Genomic DNA, 18,543 nt, shown 5'->3' with positions numbered 1-18,543 from the left:
GCTTCCTGGCCTCTGGTTCCCCTACCTCTGTGATATCTAGTCATAAAATCTTTGCGGCCCCAGAATATAATCAATCTAGGATTTCTTTCTTTGGATGTTTACATCATGCAGAGTTTTCGTTACAGTCTTGTTAACATGTTGTGTTTAATTCAAGACATGTTGGAAAAGAAAAATGAAACTCGAGGTACTTATGGGGAAATGATTTTTCTTAAATCTTGCCTTGATTGAGCTCTCGGCAGTAGCACTTTGATTTATCGTCTCCTTTCCAGTGAAATCTGTGTTCACTTTTACTTATCAAATAACGCATCTGTAACGACAGCGGTTTTTTGTCGTTTTAGGCACAATAGCATCTTCTTTGAGCAGAAAGAAGGAATATTCCGAAGCAAAACAGTTTCCAGAAGTGAGTCATTCTCCTTTAGCTATCTGCCTACCTGTTTAGCTAGCCAAAAGGTATCATAAAGGGACGGCTTTTCGTCTTCTCTAATTCTTGTGGGCTTGGGTCTCCTTTAAACGAATGAAATTCGAAGGTCGTGTTTGAGGGAGTTCACGCATTTCTGTATCTTGGGTCTGGACAAAGGCACTGTTCATCATCTTTGGGAAAATAATCTGCTACTACTAAGAAACACCCTCGGGAGCAGCATCTCTCTTTGAGATGTCGGTGCAAAAATCCCCACCGCGGAGCTCCTTGTAACTTAACGTCCGTAGACGTGCCTGTTGAGATCGGCGTCTGTCTGCCCCTTTTATTGGGTCCGTGCAGCTGTGCAGTACCAAAAACAAAAACAATATATAGGGAAAGAATAAGATTCTTGAATTCTCAAGCTGTGCCGTAATTTCTAGTTTCACTTCTCTCTTCCCCGCCTCCTTCACCCTCCTATCCAATTTGCAGGACCACGTGTGCGTTCTGCGTCCCACAGTCTCTTCTCGAGTTTCTTATACAGCACCCCCCCCCACACACACACACCCTCAAGTAGTCAGAAAAATAACGCGAGGTGGGGCGGCGGGGGGAGGGGGGCCTGAAATTGAATTGCAGAACCAGGAGGCAGAGCGACTGGACTCTCTGCACGTTGTACCGTCTCCTCTGAATCTCCTGGGACCCCGCACAAACTGCTTCAGAATGAACCAGTGTCCCAGGCTCCAGGAAAGAGCCTTGAGTAAGAAGCTAGATTTCCGTAGAGAAGGGGAAATCAACAGAAGAAAGCCCTCCTACCTGAGGTGAATTCTGCTTAGCTATCTGAACCGGGCTCAAGTCCTTTCCTGGTTTTTGACATAGGATTTCCCCTCTGACGCTACAGACTAGCTCCATACCCAGTCTCTCTCTCTCTCTCTCTCTCTCTCTCTCTCTCTCTCTCTCTTCCAATCCAATGAGTCACCCACTTTTGATCCTTGCAACCAAATTTGCAGTATTTCTTGAAGAATAAAGCACCTCTTTGTCATGACAAACATTTGTTTAGCATTTCTAGCTCACAAATGATTTTCAGCATTCATCCATATCCCCCTGTGCCTGTCTACACTGGAGATCCACTTCCACTAGCACAGGGTACAAGTTAGCACACAAGCATTGCCTTTTGCTTCCCTCAGTGCCCTCAATGTCATCGTGTCTGATTTCACTAAGAAATTCCCCGTTGCTGGAAAGCAACCCAGACCTATTCAATTAGTGACTTGAGATTGCAAAGAAATTATACATAACTTCAAAATTTAGAATTGCTATAAGCAATCACACTGCAGTGACCACAGAGATCATATGTTTCCTTGTGTGTACAAATCATTCATTTTTTACTCCAACAAACACTTTTCCTCGGCAGATCACCAATAGTTTCCCTAGCTGATTGTGAAACTATGTGTTTTCTATTTGCATAAATCAGTTTGATAATTCGAAGGCAAATATCTATGCCATGTTAGATGTAGGTAAATCATCGGATTAACCATATACTTCAGGATCTTCAGCACGTTAAAAAGTGAAATCCTGGGACAGATTTTCAGAATAAAATGCCCCTCAGTTGTCATCCCACTGTGCATTCTGGAAAATGAATAACAAAACACATCCATCCCTTGTGTTGACCTTCCTTTCAAACTCACCATACATATATAGACTCAGGTTATGATTCAGTTAACATATAGATTTAATATCATAAAACACTAGTTTAAGAGATGCTATAAAGCAATTTCCTGTTTCATTCATTAAAGGATGGTTTAAGAATAATACATTTCTGTGACACAGTAGAGTACCCTAGCAAAACAATACAAACAAAATATCTAGTGTAGGGAAAGAAACCACATGGAGGCAAAGTACAAAACAAAACAGAAAACAAATAAGTAAAAAAGGAGACAGACAACAAAAGACGTCAACCCTAATGAGCAAGTCAGCCTTCTGAGTATCTGACTAATACCCAAGGACTCAGTGGGTTTCCATTACCAAAAATAGCTCTTCAGTGTCTCTGTTACATGCTAAGAAATAAAGACAACTACAATACTGGAAACATCATTTTCCTCGCTCTGGATATTTTATGCTTATCAAACAAACAATGGATTGTTGGCTTTTTCTTTCCCACTACTCCTTTGGCACTAATTTTGGCAGTTTTGTGGTGCTTGGTTTGGCATACAAGGCAAGGAAGTTTGAAAATTATCTTTACTGCTACCTCTAGTACTATTCTTTAGGCTTATTGTTGGCCAGCAGAGAGCTACATGCTTTCTCCAAATGGGCCTCAGTCCACAATCTATGTTTTATAGAATAAACCCTTTATGCTACATCTTTTTAAAGAATCTAAACTTCCAGATCTCAATCTTTCTGACATAAAGGTATATCTGTTTAGTTTTATTTTTGCATGATGATGGGATTCAAAAAATTGGATCGATTTTTTTTTTTTAGGAAAGTTTAATAGCAATTTACAATTGTAAACTAAAGTCAACAACAGTACAATCAGCCATGCCAAAAGCAGAGTCAGGAAATCACAAATGAGATTTAACCTAGATAAGTGCAAGTAGTACGTCTGGGGAAATAAAATCTAAAAGTAATAAACTTGAGTTCCAACTCCAAACTACACAGAAATTCAACTTCTAAGTCTTTCTGTCCTGCTGGCCGTTTGTGTTTTCTTAGGGAGTGTACAGTTCTGTTCTAAAGCAAACTTGAAAAGCAAAATATTGTACAGTTTAAAAAATTTACCTGCAATTTTATTCTTGAAGGAAAAGTTACTATTTTTTGAATCTGCTGGTTGTGAGAAAGAATAGTGAACCTGGTGCTTGTTTGTCACGTGATGGAAAGCTAAAGGCACACTCAAATCATTGCCTTTGCCTTTTGAGGGGAAGAAGGACAATGTGTGACATCGCATTAAAGACTCCTATTTTCCCAAAGCACATATAGCTAGTTCACAAATGGATATATTAATAAGTAGAATGACCTAGATTGGAAGCTCAGGAAAGCTCCACCTATAACAGTAGTTGACAATGAAAAATAATATATACAAAGTTGTGTTTTATATATATATGTACACACGTATATATGGCAAGAGATAAAAATGATAAAAATAGGTAGTGCTTAATATGCAGAAGCATTGTATCTCAAAAGCTTTGGAAGATTTACCTAAAAGGGAAAGTACAATAGAACAGATTTTTTAAAAAATCAACCATACAATAAAGTTTACCATAGTAATTATTTATGATATACAAGCTATGGGTAAAGCCTCACTTAAAAATTAACCTTAAATCTTCCTTTTAGTAGTAATTTGGCCAAAAATCCTAGTATTGTGTCCCTTACTGGGTCTCCTAAGCTATAAAGATAAAAGTAAAATTCTCTTATCACCCAAACTTTTCATTGCATACCTCCAAAATCTCAAGTATTTTTAAGGAATATGATGATGATCTTATGTCTTGAAAGGAGAAATGTAATTCCTAACATAAATCAACAATAGCTAATTTAGAAAACCACTCCTATTGGAATAATAAATTGAATATAAAAGTCAAAATGTATGGCTCCTGCAAGATGGTGACCAGTAAGTAAATTTCTTGGTTTATTTCATAGATTGCTTAGGGGATCAACAGGCACAGGAGTTAATTTTCAGATTACAGGATATTTCAGTAGATTAAGAGTACACTGACATATTTACAAAAGTCCTAGAGCTTAAAGATTGTCTTTAGTCTTGCACGTAATTTTTATTGATATTATTATTCCTGCATCTTCAACTAAGGCTCTGTACTGAAACACTCAAAGATTTAACTTGGTTCCTAACCTTATTCATTCCTTTAGTGAAAGGAAAGAGGAAATCCAAGTATGGGGGGGTGGCATGGTTGGTCCATTAAACTTTCACTACATTGTGCCTGTAAATAAGAGCATCCTGAACTTACACCTGTAGGGTGGACTTCACTGTTCCTATATGGTCCAGCTTCTGACTGACACTCAGGAGTAAATCCAGATCTACAGTAAGTGGGCTGGGCTTTCACCCTCTTTCTTAAGGAAAACTCCTCTTAGGTGTATTTGGCAAGTTTTGCTGCATGAAGTTACATTGTAACACTAAATAACAAAGGAATTTTAAATGTGTGTGTGTGTGTGTGTGTGTGTGTGTGTGAGAGAGAGAGAGAGAGAGAGAGAGAGAGAGGGAGAGAAGTTTCTTTTAAATTAGTATTGTTCACAGCATATGTAATTTGTCAATGTAAAATAAAAATGCTCAAAGAACTGCAAAACTCTTGTTGGTTTTTGCTCTTTGCCTTCTGTGGATCTGTATTTGAGAACTTGAATAGGACATGAGTTTAAACTCACATTTCCATCACATGTTCTGTGTTTATTCCACAAGCCAGAGTACAACTGTACACCTCAGCAATTTTTTTCGCCTTGTTGTGTGAAAAACTTAGTCATTACTTTATTGTATATACTGTAGGTTAGGATAGCAGTTGAGATTAGCATTTTAGGACATGTAAACAGCTGAATGTCCTAAATCCATCATAAACTAACAGATATATCATTGAGTCTTTATGGTATTTGCTAGTTACTCACGTGGAAATTCTACAGAGAAATTTAAGTGTATTTCAAAAAGTTTGTAAAAACATGGAATTAAGAAATAAGTTTATTTGGCTGCAAAAAAATTAGAAATTTATGCCTTTGAGAGTCTTCAAAAAATTCAAAAAATTCATGGAAAATATATATTATGAAAAAACTGTGCATGAATTTCAAAATATTTTTTGCACTCAAGTGAACTGAAATGGATTTCCCCACAAACTTTTTGAGATACACTTGCATGTCCGTATACACATCAATATGGTAATACATTCTCAAATGGATAATTGTGAAAATATATTCCATGGTGTTTTGTTCTATGTTTCAAAGATCATCTACAATTTTATTGAAATTTTTATTCATACTTACATTCATGTTAAACGAAAAAAAGTATTTTTATGTCAAAAATCAGCTTGTCTTGGGTGATATAACATATTTGCAGATTGCGACTTTATACTCATGCAGTGCTATAAAGCCATAGTGTGTGTCTGTGACTGATTTGGGATTTGGATTTCTGATTTGGCTGAGAGATGTGTAAAAACCTCAAGTAGTCAACAGCTCCCTATTGGCTGTGCATCTGAGGGGCTTGCAAGCATTGTTTATTCCAGCAAGTGTCTGGAATACATTATACTCGATAAATTGGCTCCTGCTACTCCTGTTTTGGAGAATATGAAGAATTTATAGACTGTGCTAAAATAAAGGTACCTTGCCCAAATAACTTTCATTAAGAGAAAATTCTGGATATGACTATCTTCAGTATTTTAAACACATGGCATTTCTGAAACAGCAATGATGAACTAATTCGCTACACCTTTAAATTCAGACCCGAGTTCAAAATTTAGGTCTATTTGTATCCAAAGGTCCTATGAAACTAGGTTTCTAGAATTAAAAATATAAAATGTAAGATATTTGGGTTGAGAGTTGTTTTCTTTATATACTTAGGAAGAACCAGGATCAAGGATTAAAAGAATTTTTGTATTAATACACAAAAAAGTTAGATTATATTACTTCTGTATTATAAAGACTGATTTTAAAGACATGATTGTCAAATACCATGCCAACAGTCTTTGAAAAGAGACAGTCTCGTTGCCTTCGATGAGTTCTTCACAGACACTTGTATTTGATATTTTTTGAGCTATCCCTGCATCCTCTTTAAATAAAACTTTTTATTCCCTGATCTTTAAGAGGCTCTCGATTTCCTTCTTTATCTTATGGAAACTCTTTCTGCTTATGAATGCGTAGAAAGGGTAAGCAGTGGGTCCCAGAAGGCAAAGCATTCTCATTCACCAACTAACTTGATTAATTACCTGTTGGGCGAGATATCAGGGTCTCATTGTGTTAACCGTCAGTGCACTGACTTCTATAAGTCATTTCCCAATAAACATGGTCTATTTTGGAAAGTCTCTGGGTCTGCATACATATAAACATCCAACAGTTTAGGATCAAAAATCAGCTTTTGTGTGGGTTCCTAATGATTTCCTGTGTGCTTGTCTTATCTCAGAATCTATAATCTTGGGTCTTTGAAAGTGAAGGATTAGGTCTCATTGTTCTAACTTCATGGTATCCAGCACAAGTCAACAGATACTCTGACTGATAAAAACAACAGTAATGCATGTGAATTCAGATTTTGAAAGAGTGTGTACAAGAATACCTGCATTCACGCCAAGCTTCACGCTTTCCAAGGCTCCTTTGCTTACATTATTTCATGTGACGTGAATAACCGAGAGGGGGTGGGGAAGGGATTTTATTGGAGGAAGAGAAGAGCCAATCTTTTGATGCACACTGAGAAAGAGTCCTTGTAAGAGCAAATCATCCCAGCATTTGCTTATTTTTCATGCCTGTGATTGGATTCCTTAATCAAGTAGGAGGCAGTTTCTGCAGACAACTGGGCCTGGCCTGAAGAAAGCTGATGCACTTTACAAACTCAATCAAGACTCTCTCATCCCCATTAAGTACAGATGCAGAGGACCTGTGTGGTTACAGAGACCCCAGGGGTCCCTGAAGCCAAGAGAGGCAAAAAGGTTAGCAGAAAAGATAAGGAGCTTGGAGTGCGAATTAAGTACAGGCATGACTTTGTGGTTCCACGTGCCATTTTTGCCTCAGTTTCCCTATTTGTAAGCAGCAGCTAAGGGCATGTGCCTTTAAGACTATTTCTAAAATTATTTAATAAATTTCAGGCCGACTGCAGAGCCTACTTCCTCCACCAAATCCCCATGTCATTCCCCCCCACCCTTTTCTTCTGGACCACCCCTTGAACACCTAGCACCCCCTAGGGAACAAAGAACCCCTCCCCGCCCCTCCCCCCCAATCCCCTCCTGGCTCTGAGGCCTCTCATTTAGAAAACGCTGCGGGGTTCTAGGCGTCCGAGACACCCTCACGGCGCGGGCAACAGGCCTGGGCTGGGGCCCCAGGCGCTTAAGGGAGTCGGGGCCCACAGTAGGGGCTGTGGTGGGGGCGGGTGCTGGGAAGATCGAGGGGTGCTGGGAAGAAAGCTCCCCGCGCCAGTGCCGGCCCTGGTGTAGCTGCGCACTCAGAGCCGCGGGAAGGGCGCTTATAGACCAGGAGGGAGGCACAGGCGCGATTCAAAAGGAAAGAAAGAAAAAAGCCACCAGTGGCTCGAATTTCTGGAAGCTGGAGCGGGGTTTTTGCCCTATCCACCGAGCCAGAGCCCCTCTTAGCGCTGCCCTGGCCTCTCCGTTACCATTTTCGGTTTGCTTTTGGAAGAACCGGTTCCTCAGCCCCGTGTCGCCGAAGTTGTGCCACGAGTAAGTCCAGCCGCCGGACCCCAGTCGCCGGCCACCCTCCCCTCGCGCCCTCTCTCCACCGTCGCACCGCGGCGGCCGCGCTCGCTCCCCTGCCCCGCCGCTCTGCGCGCTCGGCCTGCAGTTGGGTCACGGTGACCGGCAGATGTTGTGAAACACAATCGGACCCCGGGGCTCCGAGGCGGCGCCTGCCGCCCCACCCGGGGCGAGGAGCGTGGCGATCCGCGCCCGGGGAGCCGCAGACTGGGGCGCAGTCGCCGCGAGGCCGGACCCCAGAGCTAGAGCCGCCTGTGCCGCCTCGACGGGCGGCCTTGCCGGCCGACGCACCGCTGCCAGGTACGCGGAGACACCTGGAAGGGCGCGGTGGCGGCGCTGGGGGACGCACCTCGGGCCAGCGGTGGCCCCTTGCCTGGCCGTGCTAGGGCGCTGCACAAGGAGCTACGTGTCTGGGCCGGTTTGTTTTCCTTCGGGGAGGTGGTGACTGATCGGGACGTCGGGGGACTGAGGGGAGGGGGTGTCGTCCTTGTTTGATGAGATTGCTATCTTGGACATGTGCTTGCTCTCGAAGCTCCAGTGATGACAAACAGTTGGGGGACAGTGGGGGCAAGCAGACTTTTATTTTTAGCGCTTTCTGGCCTTGAGTAGTAGTTCCTTGCTTTTGCCAAAAAGTGGGTTGATTGGTCCAAATCAAAGAGGCCGGTTAAATGAAGTGGCAGATACATCGGAAGGGGCAAATGGGGAGGAATGATTATTGCCATGAATAATTAGGAAGGCAAGGAAAATAAACAGGATTCTCTGCAATACGTTTCATGAGGTTTGGAGGTGAGTGAGAGGAAATAATAATTAATTAGCCATACGTTAATTAGGGCCCATCCCACATTTTTTGTTCTAGGAGCCAAACTGAATGATGCTGGCTAGGTAAATTGTCTCAAGGGAAATAATGCAGGAGGGAGAAGGACTTAAATCATCACCCGTCGTGGTGACACGTCCACGTCCGGAGGAATAAGCAGAAAGTGTCTGCTCAGCGCAGCAGATCCCAGCTGGGGTGATGGAGGAGCAGGATGTCCCTGTAGGCTGATGAAAGCGTTCTTTCATCCTGTTCCGACACCCAGGACTTGGTGTGTCCTGTGGCCCTGACTCTGGCTCACTCATTCAGGCTGTGGAGAATGTGCAGTGGACCAGGCTTCTTGTTACATGAAGCAGTCTAACAGACAACTGGGACCTGGTGTGAAAACCAGGCGTGCAAGGCTTCCTGGGGCAGAACCCTGGATGAATTTGGGAGGCTCTGTGGGAGTCTGAGTGGAAGAAGTAGCCACCAAGCAGAGAGCTGTTGTCACCAGGGGCATCTGGAATGTAGCTGCAGGGGGGCAGGAGAGGCAGAATACAGACTGATGTGCTGGGGTGGAAGCAAGCGCCAGATGAAAGGACTAGGAGGGTGCAGGTGCTTGGCCTGGTGGTTAAGACGCCGGTTGGGACACCTGGGTACAAGATCAGAGTGCCTGTGTTGGATTCCCATCTGCAGGTTCTGATTCCAGCTTCTCTATAATGTGGACCCTGGGAAGCCAGCAGTGATGGCTCAAGTAATTGGGTCCCTGCCAACCACATGGGAGACTTGAGTTCATGGCTCTTGGCTTGGGTCTGGCTGTTTCATGCATTTGAGGAGTGAACTGGTAGATGGATAGGATCTCTCTCTCTCTCTCCCTCTCCTCTCCCTCCCCCTCCCTCCCAAATAAGTAAGTAAATAAATAAAATCTTAAAAATGAAGACTTGGAGTTCAGACCAAATCAGACCATAATAGGCCCATTCTGTGCTTAGGAGAGAGCAGTCTGATCTGGTTCACCATTGGAACAGGCGAAGGCCCTGGAAAGTTCTATCTAGGTAGGTTACAAAAAAAAAAAAAAAAAAACCAACTATGAAACAAATCTAAAATAGTCAAGATGTTTACAAAAGGTAATTAAAGAGAGGAAGTGTTAACAATAACAATATTGCTTCACTAATTATTATCTTAGTAACCTGAGATGCAGATTCTAATAGTGCCTAATTGCCCATAAGTGATTGACTTACCTGATCTAGCTAATAATTGTTGTATGTGAAAATTAGAGACAATTCACTATGTTGCATGATAAGTTTAAGACTTTCCACCCTCAGTAATGTTTATCATCCATTGGCACACATTTTTGAGCAGGTACTACATGTAGAACACATTGCACATGTTCTGCATCCTATTAGATAGTGTTAATGCCATTGTACTGATGAAGAAAACAGGTGCGAGATGATAAATTTGTTCAAGATTGAGTTGCCAAATGCCAGAGTTACAGACTCAAATCCCTATCCTCTTAACTCAAACCCTCAGTAGTCTTTTTCTCTACCATTGGACTGACTCATCAGGACTGGCTCTGTTTTCAGCTCCTTCTCCTTCAAGATAATGTTAGTGACTTGAAAGAAGAAAGTTAAAGTAATGGTTTTTGGGCTGGCATATTATATAAAACAAATGGCTATTTCAGTCATTGCAGAATCATGACGAACTTGATAGGCAAGAAAAAAAAAAAACAAGGTGAGAATTTCAAAGGGTTGAATCAGTTCCTCAAACATACAAAAGAGAAATGATGACTTGAAAACAGGTCACTTACAAAAGAATTTAAGCATTTCCAAACTCAGTAAGCAAGAGTGATATTCAGAACCAGAGGCCCTTGACCACCAGCTATGTTCACTGTTGGATGATAAGAAAGTTAAGGGGGCAGACTTTCGGTCTAGCAATTAAGATACTCACATCCCATATTGTAGTGCCTGGGTTCAGCTCCAGTGGTTTCTGGTTCCAGCTTCCTACTAATACAGTCCCTGGGAGGCGGCAGTTAACTTAAGTGATTGGGTCCTTTCAATGCACATTGGAGACCTGGACAAAATTGTGTACTCTTCCTGCTTGGGCCCCAGGTAGAGCTGTTATGAGCATTTGAGGAGTGAGCCAGTGGATGGAAGTCTGTTTCTTTCCCTCTGCCTCTCAAATATATATATATATATATATTTTTTTTTTTAAATGAAGTTAAGAAACTCACTGGAAAAAGATGTGAAATCAAGTGTGGCTTCTAGAGAGGAGAACCTTCAGGGGATAGCATTGTAATCTTCATATATTTCAAGAGCTATTTAGTATAAGATGATGTTGAAATGAGTTTCTGTTGATGCAGAAGAAAGATGGACACTGGAGAAGAGAGCTGGATGAGTCCACTTCAGTGCCGTATGAGCAAAAACATCCTAAAGAGTAAGCCTTCCATCTCTGACTCAGATAGGCTGACAAGCTGGTGAATTTCTGTCCCTAGAAGTGCTCACACAGAAGCAGCTTGGCTATTTGCCAAGGATGTTGCAGCGGCTCCCTGGCCTAGATGGAACCCTGGGTTCTGTGACTTGTGTTCTTGTGGCATCCCCACAGCATGGATATTTCCATCATGTTCCTTCTGCCTCCCACTGACTATTTTCTCATGGAATTGAGGGCAGACAGGTTTCTTAAGCCTTTCTAACTTTGCTCTGATGTAAGTTGTTCTTTGGTTTTAAGGAAAGAGTGAAATTCAAAGAAACCCTGAGTCAGTGCCTCTTTTCTGACAGCTTAATGCTTTCTCCATTAGTGTCTTTTTTATTTTTGGGTTTTTGGCCTCGGAGCCTGCAGTCCTGCAGTCTTATTCCATCAGGGAATCCTGACTCTGGTCAAAAAGCTACTAAAACTAAGAGTCAGCATCCAGGAAATGAGGAAATCGCCTTGCTAAACTTAAGTTGTGATTGTCAGTGGTATGGGGTGCGGTGTTGGAGCAGAACAGGGAGGCATTTATTCTCTTGTCCCTCCTGCACTGATACATGTAATGTACATTAATTTTAAGGTCTGATGCTGAACTTGTGTTCCCTGAACTCAATGCATTACCTAATGAGCCAGACATTGAAAGCTATGCCTGTATCCGTGGTTGGAATTGCTTTGAATTTTAGCAGTAAATGGTAAAGAAATGTTGTAAGAATCTGAGCAACAAATATGCTTTCATCTTATTTTTATTAATAAAACTGCATTTTGATTCTTGCCAGCTGAACTTACTGTGGGCCAAGCACAGACCAGGTGCTTTATGAATTCAACCCAGCATATTACTGAAAGCCAAAACACCATTCTGGTTTAAGTCATTTAAAAAAAAAAAAAAAGAAAGAAAGAAACCCATAAGATTGTGTCAATTATTGATACATCAGTTGAAATTTACTATTAAAAATATTTTTTTTCTTATCCTTACCTCTTTTATTTTATTTATTTATTTAATTTTTGACAGGCAGAGGGGACAGTGAGAGAGAGGGACAGAGAGAAAGGTCTTCCTTTGCTGTTGGTTCACCCTCCAATGGCCGCCGCGGCCGGCACACCGCGCTGATCCGATGGCAGGAGCCAGGTACTTATCCTGGTCTCCCATGGGGTGCAGGGCCCAAGTACTTGGGCCATCCTCCACTGCACTCCCTGGCCACAGCAGAGAGCTGGCCTGGAAGAGGGGCAACCGGGACAGAATCCGGTGCCCTGACGAGGACTAGAACCCAGTGTGCCGGCACTGCAAAGCAGAGGATGAGCGTAGTGAGCCACGGCGCCAGCTATCCTTACCTCTTAAATCAAGGGTATGATTTCCAGCCCCTTCTTCACTTCTACACCTAAACAAACATGGAAGTGGTTAAATCCATGTCATTTATGCATGCAGGGATAAATGCATTAGAGAGGGAGGAGTGCTGGTGAATGAAGATCTAAGCAAAGATTATCACTGAGGTCAAGATGGTTTGGCAGGGCCAGGATTAGTTTCTGTGCCCAATGAAGAAGGCAGTCATCACTAATACACTTTGTTATTTCCTCAACAGCAGTGGAAAAAAGGTCGAAGGTTGCTAATTTACAGGAAATGTAACTTGTGGCATATTCAGGTCTTTTTTAATTATTAATTTATTTATTTGAGAGAAAGGAAGGAAGAAAGAGAGAGAGAGAGAGAGAGAGAGATCTGCCACCTGCTGGTTCATGCTCACAGATGGTTGCAATAGGCAGGGCTCAGCCAGGCTGATGCAAGGATCCAAGAACTCCATCTATATCTCAAAGGTGGGTGGCAGATATTCAAGTACTCGAGCCATCATCTGCTGCTTCCCAGGCATATTAGCAGTAAAGTGAGCTGGATTGGAAGTGGAGCAATCAGAACTCCAACCAGCATTCCAATATGAGATGTGAGCATCCCAAGTGGCAGTTTGACCTGCTGTATCACAGTACCTTTCCCCAGCATATGTATTTTTATAGATCAGCTTTATTAACTATATAGCTCAATGACCTTTGACAATCATGAACACTGTGCAACCGCCACTCTTGAGGCATGGAACACTTTCCATATCCCCAGAACTTTCCTCGTGCCTCTCTGCAGTCAGTCCATCAACACCTTTCCCCAGCTCCAGGTGACACTGTTCTGCTTTGCATCATGGACGAGTTCTGCGGTATTCTCTCTCTCTCTCTCTCTCTCTCTCTCTCTTTCTCTCTCTCTCTCTCTGCTTTCTCACCTCACTCTCCCTTCCTCCCTTCCTTCCTGGCAGAAGGAAAGAGATAGAGAGGGCTCTCATCCACTGATTCTCTCCCTAAACGCTCAAGATAGCTGGGATTGGGCCCAGGGCTAAAGCTGGAAGCCAGTAACTCAATCCAGGTGATTGGCAGGAACCCAGTCATTTGAGCCATCTTTGCTGCCTCCCAGGGTCTGCGTTAACAAAAAGCTGGAGTCAGGAGTCAGACCAATGTATCAAACAGGGACTCCCATATGGGTCATGAATATTGTGTCCATTGGGCTAAATGGCCACCCCTGTAGTGTGGTGTACTTCTAATATCTTAAGGATTTTGTGATATATTTTTTATATTTTGAAGTGCTTTTGTTTGGTGATAGTTCTTTCTATACAAAAGAATAGATATTTCATGTTTTGTCATTTCCTTTTGATTAAATTAAGGCAATTCCTCATTTAGGTGCTGTTACTTGATTTGGGCAACAATGATGATAACCACTGAGTAGAGCCAGTTTTGTTTGCCACCTGTTGTTTTGGAGCATATTTTAAAACTAAAACTATAGTCTTCTTGGGTGATGAAAATATTTCTATGATATGTTGGATATAAACATCTTTGACGAGGACTAGCAATGCTGTAATTTCAGTAGGTGCTGCAGAGTGAGTATCCCAACCTAGTGGAACTTTGGAGGTTGATCATGTGTGATTTAGCTTTCTCATCACATAAACGATTTACAAGTCCCTCCTGCGTGTGCCGTCAATCACAGTCAGTCAGCATTTCAGAGTTTTCTTAATATCATTAAGAAATAAGTGCCTATTTAAGATAATTTCTAGGTCTAATGTTCTTTCTTGAACATGTAGTTTGAACTCAACTTTAGTTACCAAATAAACACAGCATCCTTTTCCTTGTGAATGTCAGCTCCTCTGAGTGTCTAGTTGCTTTCTGTTCTTCATTTCAAGTTAGAGGCAAGATGAAGATGGTGGAAGTAAAAATCTGGTCATATTTATTTAAAAGTTCCATAAAGAATAGTCAGACTTCACCCTAAGACCTTTAAACCAGTAGTTCCAGTAAATGAGTAGGAAATCTATGAAAAGAAAATTAGTGTAGACATTGATTTCCATAGAAACCACATCTACAGATGTAGAAGACTTTCACCAATGTAGAAATCAAGTTGGTTTTCATGAGAGGTTTCAGTGGTGAGGATGTGCTCCTCCCTGTGTGAGAGACCAGTGAGTGGTTTGTACGTCTGCCTCACTTGAGCACACTGAATCTCTGTTTCCCTTGATATGACCAGATTTCTTAGGAAGGAGAGGAAGGCAAAGATGAAGTGCCAGACACGGCACCTTGTGGCATCTGGAGCCACAGAATGGTGAGTTGAGTAGGCCTCTGGAGGTCTTTTATCCAGTGGTTCATTGCACAGCAGGCTTCTGTTGGTAAATTTTCTTAGAGGCCCCCTTGATTTGATACGTTTATTCAATCTTGGCTTATAGTCTTCTGGGGACCTATTTTAGAATAGCCCTTTTCTTCTCTATAAAGCCAGGTTCAATCTTTAGTTTCCTTCTGTTTCTGAGGAATGTTAGAAAATTCAACACTTGGGGAGAAGGAAAAGAGTAAAGAGATGGTGTGTTGTAATGAAAATATGCTTGCAGGCATCCAAGGAACCTCAAGTTGTGATCAGTGCCTGATGGGTATCTGGTTCATTAAAGATGATGAATGTGTCATCTAAAACATAACCTGCTTTTCAAAATCAGCGGGAAAAATAAAATACATATGATGTGTAAAATAAAACAAAATATTTTCTTCCCAATCATGTTACTGCTCTCCACCCTCCTACCCCACACACCCAGCTCCACCTATTTTTCCTCAATCTAGAAAGTCTGGCCCAGTGGCTTGGCTGATGATCCTTTCATGATCTGTTTCATGCCTTTGCAGTCTGCAGCCTCATTCCAACTTCTCAAATCTTTTGTTCTGAAGATAGCCAGGATATTTGTGATGTGCTGGAGCTGAAACAAAACAAAAATGATGTTTGCATGTAAGATCAGGTTGTGGTGTTTATTTTAGCAACTGCCTGGCTTTAGGTGGTGGTAGCAAAGGAATATTAAGTGAATGGTGGATATAAGTTTTACTGAAATTGGTAAAGTTTAAGTTCAACTCTTTTTTTTTTTTTTTTTTGACAGGCAGAGTTAGAGAGAGAGAGAAAGGTCTTCTTTTTCCATTGGTTCACTCCCCAAATGGCCGCTGTGGCCGGCGTGCTGTGCTGACTGGAAGCCAGGTCTCCCATACGGGTGCAAGGCCTAAGCACTTGGGCTATCCTCCACTGCCTTCCCAGGCCACAGCAGAGAGCTGGAATGGAAGAGGGACAACAGGGACAGAATCTGGCACCCCAACCAGGACTAGAATCCGGGGTGCTGGCGCCGCAGGCGGAGAATTAGCCAAGTGAGCCACGGCGCTGGCAAGTTCAACTCTTAATATTAAGTAACAAAGACTGGAGAATTTGAGAGAAAGATTGGCAGCTCAGGAAGAGTTTAAATTATAGTGGGAACACACAGAATACATGTTTTGTCTCACATTCTTTAAAGTTTTGGTATTTAAAGCCATTCTGTATTGTGAAAATTAATGGGTGTATTGGTTGCAATGGAGCATAAACTTTCACTTCCAAGTATGCATCACTGAGCTCTCTCAGTATAATTATAATGTCATTACCAGGGGCCCAATTTCATAATGCCGCTGGGCCTTGGTGGGGGTGGTTTGCATGCTTACAAATTTTTGTCAGATTGTGGTCTCAGTTTGATATTTTTGGTGGACTCTGTTGTACTAGCACCTAAACCCAGCATTTATTTGCCAGTGTGTATTTGCCAGGTGTGTATCCTAATTTCTTTTTTTTTTTTTTTAAACTTTTATTTAATGCATATAATTTTCCAAAGTACGACTTATGGATTACAATGGCTTCCCCCCCATACCGTCCCTCCCACCCACAACCCTCCCCTTTCCCACTCCCTCTCCCCTTCCATTCACATCAAGATTCATTTTCGATTATCTTAATATACAGAAGATCAGCTTAGTATACATTAAGTATGGATTTCAACAGTTTGCTCCCACACAGAAACATAAAGTGAAAAATAATAGATGATTTTTTTTAAATGATGATGAAATCAGAGCAGACCTATTGTCATGTTTAATCCCAGTGAGAGTCAAGTTGGGAATTGAAAATTTCTTTCTTTCTTTTTTTTTTTTTTTACAGAGGATCAGTTTAGTATGCATTAAGTAAGGATTTCAACAGTTTGCACCCCCATAGAAACACAAAGTGAAATATATTGTTTGAGTACTCGTTATAGCATTAAATCTCAATGTACAGCACATTAAGGATAGAGATCCTACATGAGGAGTAAGTGCACAGTGACTCCTGTTGTTGACTTTACCAATTGACACTCCTGTCTATGGCATCAGTAATCTCCCTATGCTCCAGTCATGAGTTTCCAAGGCTATGGAAGCCCTCTGAGTTCTCCGACTCTTATCTTGTTTAGACAAGGTCATAGTCAAAGTGGAGGTTCTCTCCTCCCTTCAGAGAAAGGTACCTCCTTCTTTGATGACCTGTTCTTTCCACTGGGATCTCACTCGCAGAGATCTTTTGCCAGAGTATCTTGGCTTTCCATGCCTGAAATACTCTCATGAGCTTTTCAGCCAGCTCCGAATGCTTTTAGGGCTGATTCTGAGGCCAGAGTGCTATTTAGGACATCTGCCATTCTATGAGTCTGCTGAGTATCTCACTTCCCATGTTGGATCACTCTCCCCTTTATTTACTCCATCAGTTAGCGTTAGCAGGTACTAGACTTGTCTATGTGCTCCCTTTGACTCCCAGTCCCTTCACCATGACCAACTGTGAACTGAAACTGATCACCTTGAACAGTGAGATGGCATTGGTACATGCCACCTCGATGGGATTGAATTGGAATCCCCTGGTATGCTTCCAACTCCACCACTTGGGGCAAGTCAGCCTGAGCATGTCCCAAATTATACATCTCTTCCCTCTCCCATTCCCACCACCATGTTCAACAGGGATCACATTTCAGTTAATTTTCAACACTTAAGAATAACTGTGCATCAATTACAGATCTAAACCAGTCATATTAAGTAGAACAGATAAAAAAACTACTAAGAGGGATAATGTATTAAGTTGTTCATTAACAGTCAGGGCTATGCTGATCAAGCCACCATTTCCCATAGTGTCCACCTCACTCCAACAGGTTTCCCTCTTGGTGTTCAGTCAGTCGTCACCGATCAGGGAGAACATATGGTATTTGTCCCTTTGGGACTGGCTTATTTCACTCAGCATGATGTGTTCCAGATTCCTCCATTTTGTTGCAAATGACTGGATTTCGTTGTTTCTTACTGCGGTATAGTATTCTAAAGAGTACATATCCCATAATTTCTTTATCCAGTCTATCGTTGATGGGCATTTAGGTTGGTTCCAGGTCTTAGCTATTGTGAATTGAGCTGCAATAAACATTAGGGTGCAGACCTCTTTTTTATTTGCCAATTTAAATTCCTTTGGGTAAATTCCAAGGAGTGGGATGGCTGGGTCGAATGGTAGGGTTATCTTCAGGTTTCTGAGGAATCTCCAGACTGACTTCCATAGTGGCTTGACCAGCTTGCATTCCCACCAACAGTGGGTTAGTGTCCCTTTTTCCCCACATCCTCGCCAGCATCTGTTGTTGGTAGATTTCTGCATGTGAGCCATTCTAACCGGGGTGAGGTGAAACCTCATTGTGGTTTTGATTTGCATTTCCCTGATTGCTAATGACCTTGAACATTTTTTCATGTGCCTGTTGGCCATTTGGATTTCCTCTTTTGAAAAATGTCTATTGAGGTCCTAATTTCTATTGAGTATCCTAATTTCAACTCCTTCCCACCCTACCCCCGACAAGTGGCAAATGTAAGAAAGGTCCTAAAGCTTCCATGCATCCTGTGTGAGGTTTTGCCCACCTAACAAAGTTTACTTCTCATCGACAGTACAGAACCTTGCTTCCTAAAGCACCTCCTTGGCCAGCAAAGACCATGAGTGAGGTCTCCTCTCCTATTTCCCTAGGTAGGTGACTTTAAGGATAAGGATTTAAGAAGGCATATTACCCCCAGGTTTGACAATATCATTTCAAAGGGTTCCCTTGCTCCTTACTTATTGCTTGTCTGGGAAGCCCCCTGATGTTCCTTTTGCCACTTGCCTGGTCCTGCGCAGCAGCAGGTGTGCAGGGTGGCAAATGACCTGGGACTATGGA

At 42.1% G+C, this 18,543-nt stretch overlaps 1 protein-coding gene and 1 long non-coding RNA gene across 17 annotated transcripts in view; one reads left to right on the top strand and one right to left on the bottom strand.

Moving 5' to 3' along the window:
* Nucleotides 1-127: 127 nt before the first annotated feature.
* On the bottom strand, nucleotides 128-7,874 carry LOC149126238 (uncharacterized). Its single transcript, XR_016235735.1, has 2 exons — nucleotides 7,686-7,874; nucleotides 128-757 (listed from the first exon to the last, which is right to left on the bottom strand). It is a non-coding gene; the product is annotated as an uncharacterized LOC149126238 (long non-coding RNA).
* The window catches only part of EYA1 (EYA transcriptional coactivator and phosphatase 1), a 371,713-nt gene continuing 360,503 nt past the window's right edge, over nucleotides 7,334-18,543 (top strand). For 7 of the 16 annotated variants that reach the window (XR_016235724.1, XR_016235723.1, XM_089335386.1 and 4 more), the window contains exon 1: nucleotides 7,946-8,082. The gene's annotated coding sequence lies outside the window, so the exon portion shown is untranslated. Of the gene's footprint in view, nucleotides 7,750-7,945; nucleotides 8,083-18,543 lie in introns of those variants that run through there. The other 9 variants (XM_089335376.1, XM_017341392.4, XM_089335384.1 and 6 more) reach the window with 6 other exon arrangements.

This window comes from Oryctolagus cuniculus, chromosome 6 (assembly GCF_051225735.1).
Source record: "Oryctolagus cuniculus isolate XC-2025 breed Fujian yellow rabbit chromosome 6, ASM5122573v1, whole genome shotgun sequence".
NCBI lineage: Eukaryota > Metazoa > Chordata > Mammalia > Lagomorpha > Leporidae > Oryctolagus > Oryctolagus cuniculus.
Note: the sequence above shows the minus strand (reverse complement) of the source record. Positions and strands in the feature narration are given on the sequence as shown.